Genomic DNA, 25,495 nt, shown 5'->3' with positions numbered 1-25,495 from the left:
AGCTCCCGCATCGAATTGTTGATGGAGTGCTGCGGTGAGCGCATCATATCAGCTACCTTCTGTATAAATTCTCCTTATTCTGCGATGTGGTCTCGTATGCCTAGTCTTCCCACTAATGACGGCGTATCTTCCTGTAGCGCCGGGGGTGGGGATTTCGCTCGCTCAGGTCTATCCACCGATAGCATTTTTACAGGCGATCTGGCCAATCGCGAAGCCTTCTTAAAGTTATCTATCTCTGGGTACTCCACATTTTTGTTGCTGCTATTGTTGTTAGCGTTGTTAATTTTTTTCCGTTATTTTCTCCATAAATCAGTTTTACCAGCGCATTGTGTGCAAGGGGGCGGGCCGAAATAGACAGGAACGGGTGTACCCTCGGGGACGATGCCCCTACCCCAGTTCTCTGAGGCCTGTCTTCCGCTTTACCGGTCCCAGAATACGCGGACGAACCGGCGCTCGCCCGGAGCACCGCAGACTACTAGTTCTGCGTCCAATGAACACTTCCTGACCAAGGCCCGAAGGGGCTGGTTACTGATACACTTCGGAAGAGCAAGCTCACATCACCCTTTCCACACAATCAGTGGGAAACCGCTGATGGTGCTTTGTGGAACTCCCAGTGCGCCCCGGTATGGACCGGTCATGTTCGCAGCCGCACCTAACCTGGTGAACAGACGCTGACCAGGAATCCGCTCATTGTGAGTCCGTCGCGCCTGGGTTTTTATATTACCCACCATGCCCATGCATGATGGGGGGGACACCTATTTTTAAGAGACGGTATCGACTCGCTTCTGTGACAGGGGTTTCATCGGCTTAGCTGGCTTTTATACCGCAGACTCCACTCTTGCCGCTCCTCGTCGGCGGTTGCTTATTCGTTATAACTTATTTCGCAACTAACCTTCTACTACAGGCAGTCCGGCTATCCTCGACCTGCCGACCCACCCGTTAGCTTAGAGCTCAGCTGAAAAGCCTGGTCCCACTGGAACCAAGACCAACGGGAAAATCATATCGTTCATCAGTAATATAATGTGCGCGCACTGCTTTATATGTACATTCATACATGCATATGTGCGTATGACATTCCCACACAAATAATGCATACACAAACCTACATATGTATATAGATATCTGCATACAAATGTAAATATGTCGCCCGCATAGACTGCAAATATTGTTCTACAAAAACAACAGTCGACTCAAATATCATCAGCAGCGTCACAAGTCAATATGGCAGTCAAATAGCCGATGCTTAAATTTGTAGAAAAACACACAACAACAATATTTTCATTCATGAACGCAAGCGGACTTTCAACAGGCAAACTTGCTTCATTCATAAAAATAAACACCATTACATCTCCCCGAGCATGCCTTTGCCTACAAGCGTCTTTTCGTGACGATGGCAAAAGCTGAAAATCGTAGGCTTAACCCTTTTTGGAAACGTATCCAAAAAAAAATAAATCCCCAAACAGTAGCGAATGTGTTGAAAAGTGCTGGTACGTCGTAAGCCATACATAAATAAGGTTTGTAAAAAGAAGAGGTCGGCGGTTGCTAAACAATATTTAAACAAACCGCATTGATTTTGGGAAAACATTACGAAGCAAAATTTAATATATTTGGTTCAACTAGATCAAAAGTGTGGAGAAGGATCAATGAAGAGTTGCAAGTTGAGAGTTGTAGGAGTAATGTTATGGTTTGGGGGTATGTGGCTGCATCTGGAGTTGGCCATTTGGATTTTTTTAGTGAAAAAATGGATAACCACATGTATCTGAATATTTTAAGAAAAAAGTTTAAATTTTAAGTGTCCTTAAATAGGCTGTTAATAGCAGCCATTTCAATTGACATCAGGATATGGACCCAAAACGCACGTCTTATCTTGTACGTGAATGGTTGTTATGGAATTAAAAATAACTCCATAGGTCCCGCAATCAATCATACATTAATCTTATTCAAAATATCTGGAACTTTTTGCAAATTTTGAAATGGATAGAAAAAGAACACAAAATTTTATCATTTTAAAACAAATAAACGTGTCGTAATTTAATAGAACTAGGTGTATGTAAACTTTATTGGTCCCCTGTATGTAAATAAATTATATGCAGAGTCGTTTGCACATTGTAAATATGCGAATCTGTAAGCGTACATTCTTTAACATCGGAAATAGCATAATTTTTCTCATTTAACACTGAAAATGCTCAATTCTGCTATTTTCGTGTCCCCTGATGTTAAGTTAATTTATTTCTATCACTCTTTAATTCTCTCCACTTCGCTTCTGGGGTTGCTTTCGCCAATAATAAAAAAAACCATTTCGAACAGATCTTAGAGCGCTGGCGGGCTACTTCTTGCCAAATCTACACATTTCAAACAATATTGCCTAATAATTTATAAGACAACTCAAAATTAAGGTTAAGGGATCACCATATGTCTAATGCGATACTGTGACACACCTAGACTTACAAAAAGCAAAGGTCGCTCTCATCGCATCTACATAAGCGCTCCTCACATTGGTGATTATGGAAATCAGCTATAGAAACTTTCAAAGTAACTATGAAGAATTCTGTACTTTACGAATCGAAGCCGTTCTCTACTCATGGCTCCTCAGTCGCTAGATCCCTCTTATTTTATGTTCTAACTCCAGGGCTAAGGAGTACCTATTCTGGCCATATCTGAGCCAGACATGCAATTACTATCCTTCATATGCCGAGAATAAATAAAATCCCAACAATTGCCGATAATACAGAAAAGGCATATGATAAACAACCGGTATACCAAACCTATAAAATAAGAAATTGTAAATAGCCGCTAATAAAATAAATAAAGCATACCGTACTCATACATCACCACACAACACCAACACAACTCGCGAGACTCCCTGCCATGAGCAGTTAAAAAACCAGCGAAACAATAGGTAGTAAAGTGCGTATACATGTGATTATACATCTCTGTTGCGCTCATTCAGCAGTGTCATATAAAAAAGTATATATATCCTGCTCTAATATAATGAAATAAAATAAAGGTTATTAAAACCTGAAAATAAAAGACTGCCCCGAGATAAAGAGAAAGAGAAGAGAAAGATAAAGAGTTGTACACTCACAATGTAATAATCTGAATAACAATGAAAAAAATTCATTTTTACTCGAATACTCTTCAGTCTTTGAATTTGGCATATATCTTTTGGCTTATATCTTTCTTAAAAATAGTGATAGAACTTAAAGATGCACTTTTATAGCTTTGATCACTGCAAAATCACATATCATATCTTTGTAGTCTAAAGTTGAAGCAATTTCACATTCTATTGAGAGAATCGCAATATTGGACAGTCTACTCTGACTCATGGTCGATCTCAAGTAAGATTTGATCAATTTAAGTTTGCTAAAAGATCTTTCACAAGATGCAACTGATACGGGTATAGTGAGTAGTATTCTTAAAGCTGTCGCTAACGTCTTGTAGGCTTCCAGTCCCATTGAAGAAATGTATAATAAAACTTTTTCTGGCGAAAATCCAATTTGTTCTTCGTTTTTCTTCCTCTCTTTAATAAAAGTAGGACGTAGATGTCTTGTAAATTTACTATAAATTTCCTCAAAAGCCGTATTGTGAGAATTTTGGAACTTCAGAATTTGCGTGGCTTCTAGTTCCCAAATTTTATATACTTAATATCGAAGATATTTTGTAAAAATTCACTTTTGTTCGAACCACCTCATGAAACTTGTAGGTAGGTAGATAAAGGGGGGCGGCAGAACATACTTGGCCCCGGGCGCCCGAAGTTGTAACTACGCCACTGCTGCTTCTGATGATATTGCTGCTGCTGCTATTTCCAATTCATTCTGATTTCCAATTCTATAAAAACAAATGAAGTAATTATTTGCAAGTTATTTTAAAAAAATCACATAAAATTCACTTAATTACACTTCTTGTTGTACGAGCCTCCTTTACGATGGTACGATCACGAAAGACATCAATCATCTTTCAATCCTTTTTTTATTACCCTTTTTGGGATTTTCTTTTGGCACTATTGACAATTATGTTTTCTCCTTCGCACTCATTCAAATAAATCAAGAAATGAAAGAATCTTTTTTTCATCACATTTAGGTAAACAAATAATAACCCGAAAATGTGCGTTGGTGTTAGTGCGTAGAGAAGAAAAATGTAGTTGTATTGAAATATTTGACAAAAGTGGGTAGCCGTGGTTGGCAGGGCTTCTACATGAGCACACTCAACAAAAAAGGATGGGCAAAAGTATAGCGAACATATTCGTATATATAGTATACATTCGTTTATATACTGCGCCGCGTCAACTTCTCGCCGCCATTATCCAATTCGACCTAAAGTTTTATTCCGCTATCTTCATTGGTTCCTAATGTATATACTCGTATTATACAGAAAAGGCATCAGATGGAATTCAAAATAGTGTTATATTGGAAGAAGGCGTGATGTGAACCCATTTCACCCATATTTCGTAGATGTCATCAGGGTGTTAAGAAAAAATTATATACCGAATTTCATTGAAATCGGTATAGTAGTTCCTGAGATATGGGTTTTGGTCCATAAGTGGGCGAGGCCACGCCCATTTTCAATTTTTAAAACAAGCCTGGGTGCAGCATCCCTCTGCCATTTCTTCCGTAAAATTTAGTGTTTCTGACGTTTTTTGTTAGTCGGTTAACGCACTTTTAGTGATTTTCAACATAACCTTTGTATGGGAGGTGGGCGTGGTTATTATCCGATTTCTTCCGTTTTTGAACTGTATATGGAAATGCCTGAAGAAAACGACTCTATAGAGTTTGGTTGACATAGCTATAGTAGTTTCCAAGATATGTACAAAAAACTTAGTAGGGGGCGGGGCCACGCCCACTTTTCCAAAAAAATTGCGTTCAAATATGCCCCTCCCTAATGCGAATAACGTACAGACGGACGGACGGACAGACAGACATCCGGATTTCGACTCTACTCGTCACCCTGATCACTTTGGTATATATAACCCTATATCTGACTCTTTTAGTTTTAGGACTTACAAACAACCGTTATGTGAACAAAACTATAATACTCTCCTTAGCAACATTGTTGCGAGAGTACAAAAAAAAAACAGTGCACACAAACTATTAATAATAAACATTAACAAATAGTGCACAAAACAAATAAATTTTTTGTTTTTGTTAAATACATTTTATTTGCAATCGATTTTAGTAAATAATAAGCAAATTGGATAACAAAACCATAATTTGACATATATTTCTGGTCTCCCATGAGATCAAAAATAATATACAATATAACAATATGTTCTACATAAATACAAATGTTTATATAAAAATTTTAATTATACATCTAATATCGTAGTAACATATATAATTAAACATTTACTTAATTCCTAAATGGGAGATCTAGAACATGTTGTCTTTTAAGTCTAATAGTTTCATTACTATCATCTAATGACATGACTGCCAAAGGATTGTCATGATAACTTATCCTGTGTAAATATGCTGAACTAAATCTTTTAATTTCATCTTTAACAAAAGGAATATTCAGATCTGAATGAATGGCTTTATTTGTTATGAACCAAGGCGCGTTTGTAATTAATCTTAGAGTTTTCGATTGGTATCTTTGTAGAATTCAAATATTTGAATTACAAGCAGTGCCCCAAAGTTGCACACCGCATGTCCATATAGGTTTTAGTATAGATTTATATAATAGTAATTTATTTTCAAGATATAACTGCGATGTATGCCCAAGTAGCCAATAAAGTTGTTTGGTTTTTATTTTTAATTGTTTATTTTTGATTTGTACGAGTATGTGCTGTTTCCAAGTTAATCGTTTGTCCAAGTACATGCCGAGGTATATAACGCTATCACTTTTAGGAATAGTATTCCCATTTAAAACCAAAAGAGGGCAGTCGTTTCGCCTTAATGTAAATAAAACGTGTAAGTAATATTAACAAATGGTGCACAAAACAAATATATAAAAACAAAAATCAAAACAAAAAAACAAACAGTAATGAGTGCTTTGCAGCCTCACCCGCAAAACCGTAGGCATTCCTTAAATGCCTATTTCAGCTTTGTAGCAAAAGCAACTCCTGGCAAAAATAAATGTAACGGCGATGATGAGTCATCGCAGCGATCAGATTAAAGAGAGACTAAGCAAGTGCAGACAGCAGAAGCAGCAGTAAACAGCAATCGGGCAACAACAAATCCACTGAATGCAGACACTATGCAGGTACAAACAAGCACCCGGACAGCGAAGGAAAATAAAATGCAAGGTGAGAATGTACCAAGCAAAAAAGGGCCATCAGTTCAGACTGGTATTGATCGCTACATTAATGTAAAAAGGAAATTGAGTCCTATTAAAACAGCGGTCAATACCAAAAAATTTCAAGCAGGCACGCCAAACAGTAAAAAGCCAGAAATTCTTAATGGCAACAGATTTGCCTTATTAAGTAAAGAGCCTAACGACGAAGCAAAATGTACCACCACGGTCGTGAATGCCAAACCCCCTCCAATCTATTTGCGTGAGCGTAGCTCAAATGCGCTTGTTTCCAAAATGAGCAATATAATAGGAACAAACAATTTTCACATTGTGCCCTTGAAAAAAGGTAACATAGATGAAACAAAAATTCAAACCTACACTGAAAAAAGTAAGGAAGGGCTCAGTTCGGGTGTCACCGAACATTTTATACTCTCGCATGATAAAGTGATAATCGAGATTTCATTATCCGTCATTTACATCTTTTTCAAATACCGTATTTGTGAAAAGTTTTATTCCGCTATCATCATTGGTTCCTAATGTATGTATGTATATACTCGTATTATACAGAGAAGGCATCAGATGGAATTCAAAATAGTGTTATATTGGAAGAAGGCGTGATGTGAACCCATTTCACCCATATTTCGTAGATGTCATCAGGGTGTTAAGAAAATATTATATACCGAATTTTATTGAAATCGGTCTAGTAGTTCCTGAGATATGGTTTTTGGTCCATAAGTGGGCGACGCCACGCCCTTTTTCAATTTTTAAAACAAGCCTGGGTGCAGCATCCCTCTGCCATTTCTTCCGTAAAATTTAGTGTTTCTGACGTTTTTTGTTAGTCGGTTAACGCACTTTTAGTGATTTTCAACATAACCTTTGTATGGGAGGTGGGCGTGGTTATTATCCGATTTCTTCCATTTTTGAACTGTATATGGAAATGCCTGAACAAGACGACTTTATAGAGTTTGGTTGACATAGCTATAGTAGTTTCCGAGATATGTACAAAAAACTTAGTAGGGGGAGGGACCACGCCCACTTTTCCAAAAAAAAATTTGTCCACATATGCCCCTCTCTAATGCGATCTTTGTGCCAAATTGCTTAGTTATGACACTTTATAGGTTTTCGGTTTTCGCCATTTTGTGGGCGTGGCAGTGGGCCGATTTTGCCCATCTTCGAACTTAACCTTCTTATGGAGCCAATAAATACGTGTACCAAGTTTCATCACGATACCTCAATTTTTACTCAAGTTACAGCTTGCACGGACGGACGGACGGACGGACGGACAGACGGACGGACAGACAGACATCCGGATTTCAACTCTACTCGTCACCCTGATCACTTTGGTATATATAACCCTATATCTGACTCTTTTAGTTTTAGGACTTACAAATAACCGTTATGTGAACAAAACTATAATACCCTCCTTAGCAACTTTGTTGCGAGAGTATAAAAAAGTTCCATGGATATTGTAAAATTCGTATCAAATAATAACAAGAATTACTACTCTTACCAACTGAACAGCTCAAAAGGCCTAGTTTTTGTCATAATAGGTATAGAGTCTTCGGTAAACTCTAACGACGTTAAAGAAGGACTAGAAGAAGGTGGTTTTAGCATTAAATCAGTAGTAAATATTTTTAACAAGAACAAAGTCCCACAACCAATGTTCAAAATATAATTGATGCCAGATTCTAACAAATGAAAGAAAAATTAAATACACCCGATTTACAATTTAAAATATCTTCTCCATCGCAGAATCACCGTTGAGGAACCACACAAGAGAAATGGTCTAGAACAATGTACAAACTGCCAAGAGTATGGACACACGAAAGCATATTGCACTCTACGAAGTGACTGTGTAGTGTGTGGTGATCTATATCCTACTTCAAAATGTACTCTTAAAAAAGAGGATTTAAATAAAAAATGCAGCAATTGTGGAGGAAATCACACTGCTAACTACAGGGGTTGCCCTGTATACAAAGATTTGAAATCGAAGTTGTCACAGGGCATCCAACCACGTTGTAACCAAATGATAAATATTCCATCTAATGAAAATATTAAAATCCCCGTCCATATTTCAAAATCAGTAAATCTTAAAGACAATGCTACACATGGGAGCTATGCAAACGTGGTGAAAGACAATACTACACAAATGTAATTGCCCCAAAACCAACCGAATGGAAGAGTTGAAACTATGATTTTAAACCTTACCCAATGTATGACATAATTTATGGCTTCAATGCAAAATATGATTCAAGAGATAATCAAATCACAAAACCAAATGTTGCAAAATTTTTTAAGTAAAAAATGAGTGTATTGAACATTTGTTTATGGAATGCTAACGGTGTTAACCAACATAAATTGGAACTTATTAGATTTCTGGATGAAAATAATATTGATGTAATGCTATTATCAGAAACTCATCTTACGAACAAAAACAATTTCTTTATACCAGGATTTAGACTCTAACCACCCAGATCGAAAGGCACATGGAGGAACAGCAGTGTTGGTCAGAAAACGGTTAAATCACCACACATTAGAATCTTATGCCACAGCGCAATTACAAGCTACAACAATAACTATAAAAAATCGCTGCGGGGACTTAAATCTGACGGCCATATACTGCCCACCTCGGTTTAAAATTACAGACATCCAATTTAAAAACTTTTTTGGAACACTAGGCCATAGATTTCTAGCAAGTGGAGACTACAATGCAAAACACATGTATTGGGGCTCACGGCTAATTAATCTGAAAGGACGACAGCTGTATCACACTATTATAAATAAGCACAATAAACTTAACATAATATCTCCTGGTAAGACGACATATTGGCCTAGTTATCGTAAAAAAATACCAGATTTAATTGATTTTGCTGTAATCAAAAGAATAGATAAATCGATAAATAGCTGATACATGTACTGATCTATCTTCTGATCGCTCTCCTGTAATAATAAAATTATGTGAACAACCCATATTCGTTGATCCAAAAGTGGATCTAACATCTTATAAAACAAATTGGCTAAAATATAAAAAATACGTGAGTAGCCACATTAATGTTGAGTACAAAATAAATACAGGAAGAGATATTGACGAAAGCATAGAAGAACTCAATGATATAATAACTAGCGCAGCTGTCTTAGCAACACCAAACAAAAACTATAAGCCGCTTGGTGCCAGAAATATTACTAACAGAGAAATAGCAAAGCTTGTAAATGAAAAAAGGCGTGCAAGGCGTGAATGGAAGATAAATCGCTCCCCTTCCACTCAGCTTCAATTGAAATCAGCTGCATGTAAATTAATAAAAGCACTTAAACGTGAAGAAGAATTCAATACCGAAATGTATATAAAGAAGCTGTGTCCAAATGGAAAGAAAAGCATTTGAGCACAGAGAGTACTGTTCAGCTTTATTTCTAGACGTGGCTCAGGCGTTCGATAAGGTGTGACATGAAGGTCTTTCGTATAAGATTAAAAACATTCTACCTTTAAAATTGTATAAAACATTGGAGTCTTATTTAAAAAATAGACAATTTATGGTAAAAATGGGAGATTTCATATCTGATGAACGACAGATAAGGGCTGGTGTACCACAGGGCTAGGGTTGCCACCTTTTTTTTGCAGTTAAAGTACATTGGTTATTATAGGAAGGAAAAAAAAAGTACATACTATTAAAATAAAGTATAATTTATTTTTTTTTATTATTATATTTAAAAACATAATTTTTATTGCTTTTTGCAATTTGTATCAAATTAGCATCTTTACTGAACAATTGCATAGCATCTTTACATTCTATATTTAAACTAAAATAAATAACTAATTAATTTTTTATCAAATTCAGAGACGGTTTGTTTCTTTCGTCTCGCCATTTGCTATTCATCACAGAAAAAACTCTTTCTGTGAATGCTGACGTGGCGGGAATAGACAATTAATTGTTAAAATCAAACCATTTATTCAGGTACACTAGGGATTCGTCAATAAATAATAAAAAATTCCCTTGAATTTTTCTAGTCAGTTCCGGTGAAGATAACAGTTTAATTTTTTTGCCTGTTTCATAGCCAAAAAACAGATCTTGTTTTCTTTGTTTTAATTGATTTCTAAGATTAACCATAATCCCACAAAAATATCTAAAATTGTTATGCAATTGCCTTCAAGACATATCACAGCTTTATTAAATAAATTTAATAAGTGACTACAAAAATGCAAATAAATTTTAATCATATCATTCTTAGTATCATTGAGCATCAATAAATCTTGTATAACTATTGGACAATGGTCTAAACTTCAAAAGTAGCTTCTAATAGGTGACCAATTTAATAATAATGTATCAATGCATGGCAAAAGAGAGAGCCATCTTGTTCCCACATGGCGTCTTATTTCATGAAAGTCTCCATCTACTGATGCTACAAATTTTTTCAGCTCCTCTCTTCTTACAGCAGAATGTGAAAAATGTGCATAAATTTTTAAAATCACATTTTCTATGTCATGTGATAAAAAGCTCATCTTACACAATTATGCACTATATGTGCATGACAATTGCCATTAATCAAATTTGGTACCACATTTTTCATATTTGTGAATAAAGAATGATTGACGCCAAAATTTGCATTTGTATTATCAGCACTTAACCCAGATACATTATGAAAAGATAATTTGTATTGCTCTAATGACTTTTGAATTGCTTCAAACATACCATCGCAGATTCATTACTATTTTCATAAAAATCTATTAATTTGTTTTCAATGCCAGTTTTGGCTGTAAAATATTGTATCACTAATGGAAACAGTTTTATATTTTTTTGTTAGAAGCATCTGTTTGTAAGCAGTAAAACAAATTATCTTTATTGATAGCGTCTATTACGTTTTGTAAAGAATATGGGCCCAACACCTCTGTAAATAGTGCTTCCATTTTTGTTCTAGCTAGATGAATTCCTGTAGCTGTAGTTGAATTGACATAAATAATTTTATTCAATTTTATAGTACAATCCATGCTATTGTAGGACAAATTATGTTTTACTGTGTGATATGTTAGGGCTAACTCAGATGCAATAACATTTTCTTTATCACTGTGTCGAGACGATGTGGAAGTAGAAGAAGAGTCAAGGAATTTCTCTAGTAGTCCAGATGTTCTCCTCACTTCTACTTTTGATCTGTGTTGTTTGGTTTGCAGGTGTTGTTTAATCTGAAAATAATGAGAATAATCCCGCCACCTTACCCATCACCTCCAGTCACCATCAAATAATTATGCTTTTATAGTTATTGTGAAAAAACTGCATAATTATTTTAAATAAAATCAGATCATTTTATAGCTTAGCAAAGTTAAGTTTTGATATTTAATGCAATCAAACCAATACAGAGACACACACACACGACATACAGAAAAAAGAAAAAGTTTTTACTTGTCCTATTCCTGCTGAGGCAACTGTAAATGTAACTCCACATAATTTTCATTTTGCATTAGATTCGTTTAATGGATCATTAATTAACCAATCGCCATGTTCGATTTCCCAATGACTTTTATATTTCTGAAATCGTTTATTTTTCTGTTTTGTCGTATTATCTTTTTTTTAAACATTTTTTCGGTGTAGTATATTCAATATCCATTTTATCCGTTTCACTATCGAAATTGCATTTTGCAGGTGTTCTTGGAGTATTCTTATCCATAATGTACTATAGCATAAATCTATAAAACTTTATATCGTATTCTAATAAAATTGCACTCAACCGCTTTGCACAAAACAAACAAATTATTGTGATAATGATTGACACGCTGACATCATTGACATTTGAGGTTAGGTAGCGTTCAGAAATTGTACCTAATTGTACAAAACGATTGCTTGAGTGATGTGGCGCCGACGAGTGGCGACATCGATTCAGCACTAAATCACCAATCTATAAATTTCGTTTAACAAATTCATCGACTAAACTTTTCCAAATCTCAAAGAAATCAAATCATGCGAAATAAAGTATTTTTGTGAACTTTATTGTTCTTATAAAGTATAGAATACAATTACCTGAAATAACGTAAAATACTTTATAATAAAGTACGGGTGGCAAGCCTATTCGCTACCCCGATGTCAATTTCTTGTGTGTGATAAGAATCGCAATTTTGAAGCTCGCAACTTGTTGTAAATTTTATGCAGATGTTATGTAATGCCTCACAAACGTTAGCAATACTTCTACCTTTGTGGGGTGATACCTTCCTCTCTTGCCATATCCTAAAATTTTCCACCGTGTTTTAAAGATTCCGATGCTTTGTTCAACGATACATCTACAAAGAAAATTTTGTTAATGAGGATCCATATTTTTTTTTACCTGCGCTATTGCTACGATCTCTTAGCTATCTCCGCACTATTTTATTATCCCCATCACTTTGACTAGAGCTCAAAAAACAAAAAAAAGTTGGATTCATTTTGATATTTAATTAGCTTTTGTCCATTTATTGAAAATTTCGCAAAAGTTTTGACAGTTCCACATCTATTGTGACCTAAAAATACGATCCAAGGCAATGTGGAATTTAAAAATTATGGTGAATTGAAAATACATTACTATCCGGTTGTTATCGTATTTCATAATGCCAATCACCGCATACGATTTACGTATCACGTAATTTTCATTCGTATGTTTGCCGATCCGTGTACGGATGTAACGATTCGACCCCATCAGAGAGTCAAAACTTTCCTAATAGTCGTCGACGTAAAATCCATCAATGTTATTGTTCCTTGCTGTAGAAGCCCGGTTTTCGTCCTCCACAATGGTGTAGTTATCTAAAGTACATTGGCGTAAGGAGCGAATCGCATTCTATGGACTGCTTGTCATTCCATGCGTTACTGTAGCCAACTCGAAGCTACGTAGTGGTTCGACTGGAGATCCCGCAACAAGATGCGTTGCCATTTATGATGTAAGGGATTGATCTCAACCTGTCGAAACATCTTCCTGACATCGGCTGTTAGCGCTATCCGAAAGCGTCGAAACCGATGAAGAATATCAATCTAATTGTGAAGGAGTTGTGGTCCCGAAAACTGAGTGTTGTTCAATGACACTCCGCTTGTGGTTTTGCAGGACGCGTTGAATACCGCACGAAATTTACCTGTCACCGCATGATGGAGTACGTAATAGCATTGCGTGGGGTCGAAGCAATCGCATTTCATGGGATTCATGTGACCGAGTGCTATGTACTCTTGCATAAACGTGATGTATTTGTTGCGAAGCTCAGGTTCGCCAGCTAATTTTCTTTCAAGATGGAAAACCTGACTTCACGCTGCTTGATATGAATCTCCTAACACTGGAGCATTCGGAAGAAACAGGATTTGTACACTATAGCGTCCACTCCCTGTGCCACGTACAGTGTCAATAAAAATCCATTCACAAGAGTCTACCGAGAGTTCGTCGACAGGACCATTGTCCTTACCTGCCAGAACCTCTGCAGTAGTTTGTACAGGTGCTGATCGTCTATACATTTGCTGACAGTTAAAATATGCGTCTAATGGTTTGGAGTGTTGACCATCGCGGGGGCAAACACAATCCAACCGAGGCGGGTACAGATCGCGCTCGGTTCGTCATGGGTCCCGTAGCAATCCCATCTGCAATTAAAGCGGGCCAAATATATGCGCCAATAAGTAGATCAATTTTGGCGGGAGTAAAAAATGTTGGATCGGCAAGCTGTAGTCCATAAGGGTGACCCCAGGCGGAGGAGTTGACCTTGCATACTGGTGTCATAGTCGTAATCGTTGGTAAGATGTAGACTTCAAATTGCATCGAGAAAGCCTCATCAGTGAGGGATCTCAATCACACAGTTGTGGAGCCCTTTGTTTGATTATAAAATCAAACTGTTTGATTTGTAAGATCAAACCTTTAAACTTAAATAAGATGCTTTAGATCCTTACCACTGGTGGGGGGAAAACAAAGATCTTATTCAAGCTGAGAATTTATTCATTCTGATTTTCTTTGCTTATATACAAATTTTAAAACTATCTTATCTAATTAAATATATGTATGTGTATGTATATTACAGTACACCACATGGGGTTGTTTTCAACTATTCAATGCTATGCATGTGTGCGTGTGTGTATGCTGTCATATAATTTATGTTGCATGGTTTGGGTTGTTTTCATGTGCAAATGTGCATTTGTAATCAATTGCCCAAACCTAAGTAAATATGTTTATTATATTTCTTGAATGCATGGGTATTTCATATTAATGCATACGTGCCTCATATATGTACATATGTATGCAGCATATAAATGCATATATTTATGTGATCAAATGAATATGCGGGAATATTGACCCGTCTTACAATTTCTTTACTAATTTGCCTTTGTAAATAACAGGGCTTTTATATTGCCTATATACATACATATATTATAGGTCTTTTACATATATTGCCTGTATTTCATTTATACAGGTCTTACAATTTTGGCCCGAGCTACTATCCGGCTCGAAAGACTAAATGTTACTACCTCAATGTAGTTTCTAACAATCCTTACCGCTGGTGTGGGGCAATGATAGACTTATATTCAGGGAGAATTTATTCATTCTGATTTTATTTTGTGTTTTCTTTACTTATATACAAATTTTAAAACTATCTTATCTAATTAAATATAGTATGTACATATGTGTATGTACTCCCAACTCTAGACTCTCCCACGGAACCACCTGATTAAGTATTACTTCGTGGGAGTGTTAAGACATGACTGACGGACGCCTACTCTGGTCTATATGTCTCAGTTTTGTCATGATTGAGGCTGCCGCTTCGCTGACAGCCCCCCAGTTCTCAGTGGACTTAACACATGAGCGTCGTCAAATTTTCCACTGTAAAACTGCACTTATAAAGCGCGGGCAATAAAAGAAAACATGCTCAGAGTCTTCAAAGCACTCTGAACACGACGGACAATTCGGACTTATGTCCTGCTGGAATCTGTACAGATAGCTTCTAAAGCATCCATGTCCACTTAGTATTTGGGTTAGGTGGAAATCCAGGTCCCCATGTCGTCTGTCGATCCAGGAATGGATATCCGGTATGAGTCTGTACATCCACCGTCCTTTGAGTGAGGTTTGCCACCGCTGCTGCCATATAGCTAAGCTTTTCACTCTCTCTCTTCTGTTCTTCTGCTCTGATAATTTGTACACTCGCTCGTATTCGTCACCCTGGATGTCAATGGGCATCATACCGGCTATTACTTCAGCAGCATCGCTTGAAATTGTTTGGAAAGCACTGAAAACTCTTAGTGCCGACAGCCTGTGCACTGTGTTTATTTGTCTGGCATATGCTTTGATGCCTAGCGCCTGGATCCATATTAGAGCCGTATATAATACAACCGATCTCATAACCTTTGCGAGTAAAAAACGCCGGCTGGAACGCACGCAGCCTTTATTTGCCATCATTCTTGATAAGCCATTCAGGATTTTCTTCGCTTTACCTGCAGTGTATTCTAGGTGGTCCTTAAATTTGAGCCTTGAGTCTACTATTACTCCCAAATATTTTAGGTGTGGCTGTGAATGAATCTGGCACTCTCCTATGGTGAGAGATATGTTTTCCTCCACTTTTCTTGTACTTCTGAGCAAGACTTCAGTCTTTTGCTCCGCCAGTTCTAAACTCATTGAAGAAAACCATTGGCGCAGACCGTTTATGCACTCGTTGCATTAGCTCCGGAGGTCATCGAGGTGTTTAGCAACTGCTAACACAATAAGGTCGTCTGCGAATGCAACTAATTTAATAGCTTTCAGTTGGTGTCTCCTTAGTACCCCATCATACATTATGTTCCATAAAAGGGGGCCTAGTACCGAGCCTTGCGGTACTCCACTCGAGATAGAGTAGTTCTTGGTGCCTTCATCTGTATCGAATAAAAGTCGCCTGTTTTCAAAATAACTTATGATAATTTCCATAATATATTGAGGAGCGCGCATGTCAAACAGAGCGTCGAATATGTTTGCCCACTTTGCAGAGTTGAAGGCATTCTTCACATCCAGGGTGATCAGCGCGCAATATTTTTTTGTTCCGCCCTTCCATCGCTTGCCACTTAATGCGCATTTCGCGGTGTCAACGGCTTCATATAATGCGTCAATGGTGGACCTCTTTTTCATAAAGCCGTATTGTCTTTCTGATAATCCGCCGGCTTTCTGGATTGCTGTCTCCAAGCGGTTTCTAACTATGCTTTCATATACTTTGCCAATAGTGTCAAGCATGCACAGAGGTCGATATGATGTAGGTTCCTCCGGAGGCCTTTTTGGTTTAGGAAGTAGAACCAAACGCTGGACTTTCCAAGGGTCGGGAAATATTCCTTCTTTTAAGCACGCATTATACATTTCTGCGAACAATCTTGGTTTCAAAGTCATGGCTTCCTTTAATGCTCTGTTTGGTATGCCATCTAATCCAGGCGCTTTGCTGCTTTTAATTTTTGTGGTTATGGCCAATATTTCTTCTTCACTAACTAGCAGTGGTGGCTCTACGACTTCGGTTCGGGGCTTAGCATAAGAAATAGTGTGGTGTTTTGGGAACAAGGTTTCCACGATATTTCTCATAATGGGTTGTTGTGCCTTATTTTTGAATTTAGACATACAGATTTTGTATGCCGTTCCCCAGGGGTCTTCGTTTGCTTCCTCACAAAGCTTTTCAAAACACTTCTTTTTAATGCGGCCAATGGCTAATTTTAGAAGCTTCTTCTGACTTTTAAATATTTGTCTGAGACTGCTTTCATTTTCTTCCCGTTGATTACGTTGTAGGCGACGTCTAGCTGAATGGCAGAGCTTTCTAAGTCCAGCTATTTCTTCATTCCACCAATACGCTGGCTTCCGGTTGTTGTGGTGTACTGTTCTACGCATGGTTGCGTCGCATGCTGTGAACAATTCTTTTCGCACTGAGGATACCAAGTGCATTGCGTCTTCGCCTTGTATATTGCTATCTCGAGATATTTAGGGCACGTAGTACTCAGGGCTAAGTATGCTCCTTTGCAAAGCATGCAGCTTGGATTGTTAGTACAAGACTTCGCTACATGTCCACCGGCTCCACAACGTGTACATAGAGACGACCTGTCCACGGGGTTGGAACAGTTATGCGCCATGTGCCCCTGATGGAAACACCTGAAGCAACGGGGAATAGGGGAGTATTCCCGGAGGCGACATACAGACCACCCGATTTTTATTTTGCCTACCTTGAGCGCAGTCTTGGCGTCCTGGGCGCGCAGGAATAAGACAGCTATTTGAGTACCGCTTCGGGTTTTTCGCATACTCTTAACGTTTATTTTTCCCAGATTTTCTATTCCACACTCTTTTTGCATAGCTTCGCAAATCTCTTCTGGAGAAGTTATTTCATCTAAATCCTTGCATATAATCATGACGTTGTGGGTTTTGGGCTGTATTACAGCCATTTCACCGACCACTCCTTCTAAGGTACTTTGGAACGCTTCGGCTCTCTTATCCGCTTGATATTTCATCTCTAATAGCAGGTCTCTTTTCAACGTTTTTCTTATGTACGTGACGCTTGAGCGAAATTCCTCTAAGCCACTGTCACCTTTTATTTTCCGGAGAATATCCGCGTATGATGCACCATCCTTTTTCGTAAGTATGATGGCGTCTGGCCTCGATCTTATTTTCTTTTCGAGCGGTCTTCGGTTCTTAACAACGTCCACCCAAGTTTCGCTTTCGCTGGATCTAACCGTTGTATTGGCTTTAATTAGTTTCGCTGCCTCACTGTAGGGCTGCACCGCTTTATTTATATTTTTCGGCTTTTTAGTAGGTGGTAAAAAGCCTCTTATGTCACGTAGCCTTTTCGGGGTATTTACCTCTTTACCCTTTGGGAAAACCTGGGACGCTTTCCCTACCATAATCTTTTTGGATATGTTTCCGCCTTTCTCAGCCTTGGCATGCTATACATGTGTGCGTGTGTGATTGCTGTCATATAATTTATGTTGCATGGTTTGGGTTGTTTTCAAGTGCACATGTGCATTTGTAATCAATTGCCCAAACCTAAGTAAATATGTTTATTTTATTTTTTGAATGCATGCGTATTACATATTAATGCATACGTGCCTCATATATGTATGTATGCTGCATATAAATGCATATATTTTTATGTGCTTGTTTATGTATATTGCCTCGGTCTTATCTAATATACATACTATGTATGTAAATATGTGGACTGTATAACTTATTACAATAGCTACAATATTCCTTATCTTATTTGTAGAATATAAAAATGTCTAAATAAGAGAATATTAATATATACCGCCTTTTAAAAGCAATGAATATGTTCAATTTTGAACACCTTTGTGTAAGTGGCTACAATGGCGCCTTTACCTTCTACTCGGTTCTGTCCCATAGTTCTACGAAGATTCAGAATTTTAAACATGGATTCATAGAGAAAGCTCACCTGAGATTCTATGTCGCATAATGCACGGCATTCTGAAAGGAGCATCTTAGCCGTCGCAAGTAAAATGGTCCGGTCATTTTGCACAACTAACGACTGGACCTTATCTAATTGTCATTGCTGGAGGGAATACACTTGCGGATAAACTCGTATCCGTTATATTATCCACAGGTCTTGTACCTGTACGTCGGCAGAGTAGCTGACAAAACGAACATGCACTAGAAGTGCACTGGCAGACGGTATGTTCTGATCGGAGACAATTGAAACATATTGCTAAACGCCTTACACGTTCCCACCGTTCAGGAACTTGCATGTTTCGAAACTGAGGACACCTTATTAACCGATGATTACCTGAGCACTAAGGGCAACCAAATGTAGCGGGGAGTGCGTTTGTACATTGAATACTATGCGTGGCGTCCACGTACGCCTTAACTGTACGAGAGGCGAAACGCTTAAACAACGGTTGTGTGGTAACGGTTTGTGGTGCAATGGTTGTTGGCACGTCGTTCGAGAAATAGCAGCAAATCCGCGTTGTTGAGGTCTTTAAATGCCAACCAACTCGTTGGTTTTTCGTCAAATCGTGGGATTGATACCGGATCCAGTCACATGTCTGCCACATGATTTATTGTCGATGATGCAACCTGAACGGCAGTCTGGGGGTTTAAACGGCGTTGCAGCGTGACACACAACGTGGTGTACAATGATTCTGTTGTCGCAAACAACTCTTCGTGAGATGCAATTTCGTCTTTCTTCGCCTTGCTGACCAGATCAAAGTGGTGATGTATGACGATCAAAGTGTTGATTTACTCGCCTGAGTAAAACTTCACACTCCACTTTATCCGGATTGAAATCTGCATTCTGGATTTCTTTTCCAAGGCGCACAATTGAAGCATGTGCCGATGCACGTAAATTCAATGAGACCATCATCACCTAACACTCAAGACAGGTGGTCGCAGTCCTCACTGGAGGCACCAAAAATTTATAATATTTCAATAAAACAAGAGGAACTGGGAACGACTAACTTAAATACATAAGGAGCGGCAATTATATGCTTTCTTATACAATAGGCACATGTACAAAAAATGCAATGCTAATAACTGCACATCGATAGGTAATATACTTTATGTAGGTGCGAATATATGCGCTTTTACTTGATATGTAGATATGTATGTATGTAAACTAATTATGATTTCGGGAATAGAGCATTTGCTAGCGATGCGCATATGTACAGTTGGCAACCGTCAGCGTCTCTAACATATGTATGTGCATACAAGTTAATGCTGCCCACCAATAATATCAACACGCACCTTTGCTGCTGGCAAAAATTGAACTCTCTTTATTCAACAAATTTACTTAGTTTTTATAATCAAATTTTGCTTACTTACTAAAAACTTACATATGTACGAGTTCTTACTAGCTAGAACTTATTTCTATACATCAAATAATCATAACGTAAGCTAAAACCAGTGCGAACCTCAGTTTGGTTGTGAAACGGCTCACATTGCGGCGGCACGGTTTCCGCTTCGGTTTCCGCTTGTTATAGTGCCGACGAAATGTGTTTTTGTTATTGCAATTTTTGGAAATTAATTTTATTTGATTTAATTTTACTTGAACAATGCAAAATATTGCTGAATTAGATTTTACTTACAAAATTGTCTGTATATTTTGTATATGTGCTAACTTTAATTTTACTTAATTTTACTTGAGCAATGCAAAATATTGCTGAATTAGATTTTACTTACAAAATTGTCTGTATATTTTGTATATGTGCTAACTTACATATGCATATATGTCAATAGCTGAATGTAAATAACAAAGGAGAAAAGAAATTACGCTACAATCAGGCGATATTTGTCCCATAGGCGTAGAGTAAGCAAACTTAGATCGGGAATTATACCCTATACAATATCTCAATTTGGAACAGTGCTTGTATCGAAAACTTTTTCATTTGACGAGATACATGTGTATGTTCACAAAATTTGGCATGAGTTATTATTTAAAGTCATAAATACATAGCAATCTCCAAAGAAATTGGAACTATGTAAGTGATTATACGGAAACTTTTCCTTTTGATGAGATATCTCCACCAAATTCCGATGAAATTGTTTGGATCTTGAAAGGAATCTTTGGAATTTGTGAAGAGTATTATAGTTTCGGCTGCACCGCTGTTTTTTCTTGTTTTTAATTTATTTCAGTGTTGCATCCAGAACTTATGTAGGTGTCAGTAAATTGTTTTTGACTTTTTTTGGCCATTTTTCAATTTACTCATTCAGTACTTAATTTTTTCTTATTTGCCCTTAATAAAAAGACAAAACTTTATTGTTAAATTCTAGCTAAAGCAATACGACCGGGATTTGGAAATTTGCAAAGGTATACTGTTCGAATATGAAATCACGTTTTCACCATCGTATCCCTATGAAGAGAAACCTGAATTGCCGACTAGATATTTGACAACAAGGTGCCCATCTTGGTGTGATCGAGTTTTGATGAGCGCTCAAATGAATGAAATAACTATAAATAGAAATACGTCATATAATTTAATTGGAGATAATATTTGTATGGGCGATCACAAGGTAAACGAATATTTTAATCTAAGTAAATTCCTAATAGCAGGAATGCATATTACCCAATTTTGTAGTTATAATGAAATCGTTGCATGATATTTTCCTAATTTGTCTTCAATGCTATAGTCGAAATAAGTTGTTTTACGGACCGTTATTGTCTTAAAACTAAACACGCTTTACGGAAATCAATAATACCACTCCACAGCAACGGATATACTCATTTAATTAATGCTTCATAAAGTCAGATGGCTATTTTATTAAATGAACACCAAACAAACTTAAGTATTAAAATATATCTCACAACAAAAATAAAGGTCAATTAATACTTTTCACATAGCCCATATTGGCAATATATACTTCCATATATTTTAGCATGGATTCCACAAATTTTTTGGTATAGGAGCAGTAATTTTTTTAGGTTTTTAATACTTATTCTGCTATTATAGACGCCGGGTCAGCTAGTAAGATAAAAAAATAAAACTATTAAGTCAACAGTTATACCATGTTCAGACCGACACTTAATCACACGATTTCGGCTATTGAGTGGTTTATCCCACTAATCTTATAAATTTATCAAGATTTCGCCATATAAAAATGACAGTTCAAAATCACTTCATCGGAGTGATTTGAAACTGATCCACGCTAAATCTCGCTGTGCGACTCTGATTTTGTGCCATCTACTTGGCAGCATTGGAAATCTATTACATTATCACAGCTGATTTAGACACCACAAAAAGGAAAAAATGTAAACAAACAAATTTTTATTAGAGCTATGAACCTAATTTCTGCTGAAAATCGACTTCCCAAATGAAAAAAATGCGTCCATTATTTCCATTGTATGGAATATATTTAAAAGAATACGGCTTTTATTACAAAATACTATATGACAATGTTTTCTTTTGATGAATATTGAGCGATGTAAATTCTTGAATGGCGAAAACAGCTGTTTTTAATCTTTTCAACGGCAATAAGAACACTGTTGGGTTATGAAATGCTTTTACAAAATTTTTAATTGAAAATTTTGAGGCGGCGATCCTGGCAAATCTAGTGAGTAAAAAAACTCCGGTGGATAGTTCACGACATCATCTTTATTAGAAGCAAGAGCAAGTAAAATTTCATTTTTAAGCGAATTGTTGTGCCAACAGGGGCACCCAAGAAGTAAATCCCTTCAGTTCCATAATATGTTCCTTTCATAAGATTATAAAATACGTATCTACTTTTGTTTGTTTAATAGTGGAAAAGATATTAAGATCATGTAATTTTTCGCGTTGTAACCAGGAATAATGGGGTGCCCAACTCCTCTCTCACTGGAAGTGAGAGAACAATTGCTAAACGTCAAAACCACCTAAACTTTGACAGTTGACTGGATTGATTGGATTGGATTGACGTTTAGCAATTGGAAACGAGCGACGGCCAGATTGAAATCTTACCAAAAAAATATGTAAACGGAGGAATTTGTTGCCGCTGTTCAAGATCGTTAATAAAAATTTAAAACAGTGAAAATCAAAGAAAATGCGAAATTTAAATATATTTCATGAAACGTTTTGTAATTTGATGCATAATAGAATTAATTTTCAATTACAAATGATTAACAACATTTGATAATTGAGAACTAACAGGCTTAATTCACCCTATTAAGTATTGAAAGATCAAAAGTCAGTTGTTTTAATATACCATAAAATCATAAAAAAGGATTTAAGTAGTTTCGTCATATATTAAAAGTCCAATACATAATAATTTGCAATCGTAATAAATGTTGGGTGTTTTAATTTAAAATGCCCAAAAATTCTTATTTTGTTCGATCTGGCCATAATGGAAAATGTTATAAAAAACGCTTATTTTGAGGCGCTCTCACACTGGAATAAGTTGGGCAACCCATTATCCCTGGTTGTAACAGTTGATCATAAAATAGTGCAGTTTGTGATTTGGCCAATTGACATAATAGCTTGAATATAATGGATCTGGAGGTTGACGCAATGATATAAATTTCACCTTTCAATTTACGTAACACAATTCAATGGCTTCATTTTTGTATTTTAATAATTTTGGTAAACTGAGTTCATAGGTCCAATAGCAACACAATTGTAGGCGGCACAATTCCGATTTCTTTGGCGTCGCGATTTGAAGGTACCGTTGGAAAGAGGAAGTCCTCCTGATTAAAAAATACACAGGGTTATTGTACCGCAAACGCTTAGTTTACGAGATATTCGACCTTAAAGTTCAAAAATTCGCAAAATTCGAACATTTCAAGAAGCTATTTCACCACGTTAAACCCACTTTATTCACATTTTTCTCTTCAAATTAATTAAATTACACTATAATCTTTTAAATAAATCCACATTTTACACTTTTAGCAGGTTTTTTATTTAAAAAATCTTTATTTTAAAAATTAAATTTTACACTCGTTTGAACCTCATTTGTTTACCAAAAATTACGAAGAAATGGAGCGCTGCCATGTGATGACAAGGCAATTCGCTGAAATTCCTCTTTTTCGCAAAAATTCCTCTATTCATGCATATGGATATTTTTTTTTTTAAATTTATTAAGCAAATAAGTAATATTATATACATGTATTAGTAATATTATATAACATTATTATATATACGTATGTATAAGTAATATTATATAATAATGTTACGTAATAAAGTGTAAGGTTACAGTACAGTACGAAAACTCAAATTTTGTTTCAATATGTATGAGTGCATGATAACCGTAAAATAAAGATTATATAAAGTGGTTATATTTTACGGTTATCATGCACTCATATTGAAACAAAATTTGAGTTTTGGATATAAAGTAGTTATATTTTGTGGTTATTATGCACTCAAACTCATATTTTAAATATAATATATAAATATATATCGTCACCTAATATACAAACCAATGTTTCATAAAAAATAAATGGAAATCGCTGACAGAAATAATAATCAAAATTTATCAATTTTATAACAAAAACTTAAATTTTGTTTGCATATGAGTGCATAATAACCAAAGAATATAACCACTTTCACCACTTTATAACAAAAAGTCAATATATTTTTTTTATTTTTAACGCAGAAAGGAGTACTACGCGAAAGTACTTCAGTCACCCCGCTTATTCGCTCGGCCAGGGTTATTTTTTTAGAGCGCGGCCGAAGGCCGCCAACGCAGAAAGGAGTACTACGCGATATTACTTCAGTCACCCCGGGTATTCGCTCGGCCAGGGTTATTTTTTTAGCGCGCGGCCGAAGGCAGCCAACGCAGAAAGGAGTACTACGCGAAAGTACTTCAGTCACCCCGGGTATTCGCTCGGCCAGAGTTATTTTTTTAGAGCACGGCCGAAGGCCGCCAACGCGTCAGTCACATAAATTACGTAGTACACATATACATATGTAGAAAGTATTTTTTTATAGTTAATAAAGAAAAAAGAATGGCGCGATAAAACAAACAAAGAAAAATTGTTGAAAATCCTACATGTTTACTGTTTAAGATGTGGCAAGGCTCGTTTTCCTCATAATTGTAAACAATCTAACCTTTTCAACGATGAGTGTGCTAAGTGATTTTTAAATTAATAAATTTAGGTAAAATATAGCAAAATAAAAGTGAAATGTAAGCTTATTTCAAAGCTTAGAGTGTGTATTTAAATATACAAAGTAAAAAATGTGAAAAAATTTTGTGAAACATAGAGAAATAACATGTTTTCTTAGTACAAATCTTTGAACTTTTAATCGTGAATATTTTAAAAAATATTAGCAATTTTTACATAATTTTTGGATATTCCTCCTCTGGAGAAGCTCCCCTATCCGTATGTACCCCATTTATACGGAAATTCGGTTTTTTTACCCCTCCGCCAAAGTAATCGGAATATTGCCTTGTAGGCACTCTAATCCGTTGAATAATAAGAATAAATATTGAATTTATTTCATTTGTTGAATTTGGGATTCTACTGGGTAGCATAAACACGCAACACCTTTTTAAATTATACAGAAATCTGCGTCTGCTCATCGTACGGTGAATTCTTCTATATGCATATATAACCATATTTTGAGCCTTCTTTGCCAACCTGGCGTTGAAGTCGCCAAGCAAGATTTTGACATCGTGGCAGGGGCAGCTCTCTTAGGAGTGCTCTAATTGCTCATAGAAGACATCTTTGGCCATATCGTCCTTCTCTTCCGCCAGGGCATGGGCGCATATCAGCAATATGTTGAAGAACCTCTCTTTGATGCGGATTGTGGCTAGACGTTCATCCACCGGAGTGACGGAGTACTAGCAGTCGCCGACGGAGTCTCTCTCTCACCATGAATCTCACTCCGAGTTTGCGCTCTTTTATATGACCACTGTAGTAAATGCCGGATAAGGAATACGTTTGCCA

At 36.6% G+C, this 25,495-nt stretch overlaps 1 protein-coding gene and 1 long non-coding RNA gene across 8 annotated transcripts in view; both read left to right on the top strand.

Annotated features, from left to right (window-relative positions):
* LOC126764065 (inositol polyphosphate-5-phosphatase A) overlaps positions 1–25,495 on the top strand; it is a 721,948-nt gene that overhangs the window by 507,508 nt on the left and 188,945 nt on the right. The gene's annotated exons all lie outside the window — the stretch shown is intronic.
* Positions 1–25,495, top strand: part of LOC126764263 (uncharacterized) — a 367,932-nt gene that overhangs the window by 262,656 nt on the left and 79,781 nt on the right. The window contains exon 2 of the long non-coding RNA XR_007667844.1: positions 20,914–21,153. This is a non-coding gene — a long non-coding RNA (uncharacterized LOC126764263). The remainder of the gene's footprint in view (positions 1–20,913; positions 21,154–25,495) is intronic.

This window comes from Bactrocera neohumeralis, unplaced genomic scaffold, assembly GCF_024586455.1.
Source record: "Bactrocera neohumeralis isolate Rockhampton unplaced genomic scaffold, APGP_CSIRO_Bneo_wtdbg2-racon-allhic-juicebox.fasta_v2 cluster09, whole genome shotgun sequence".
In the NCBI taxonomy this organism is placed as follows: Eukaryota; Metazoa; Arthropoda; class Insecta; order Diptera; family Tephritidae; genus Bactrocera; species Bactrocera neohumeralis.
Note: the sequence above shows the minus strand (reverse complement) of the source record. Positions and strands in the feature narration are given on the sequence as shown.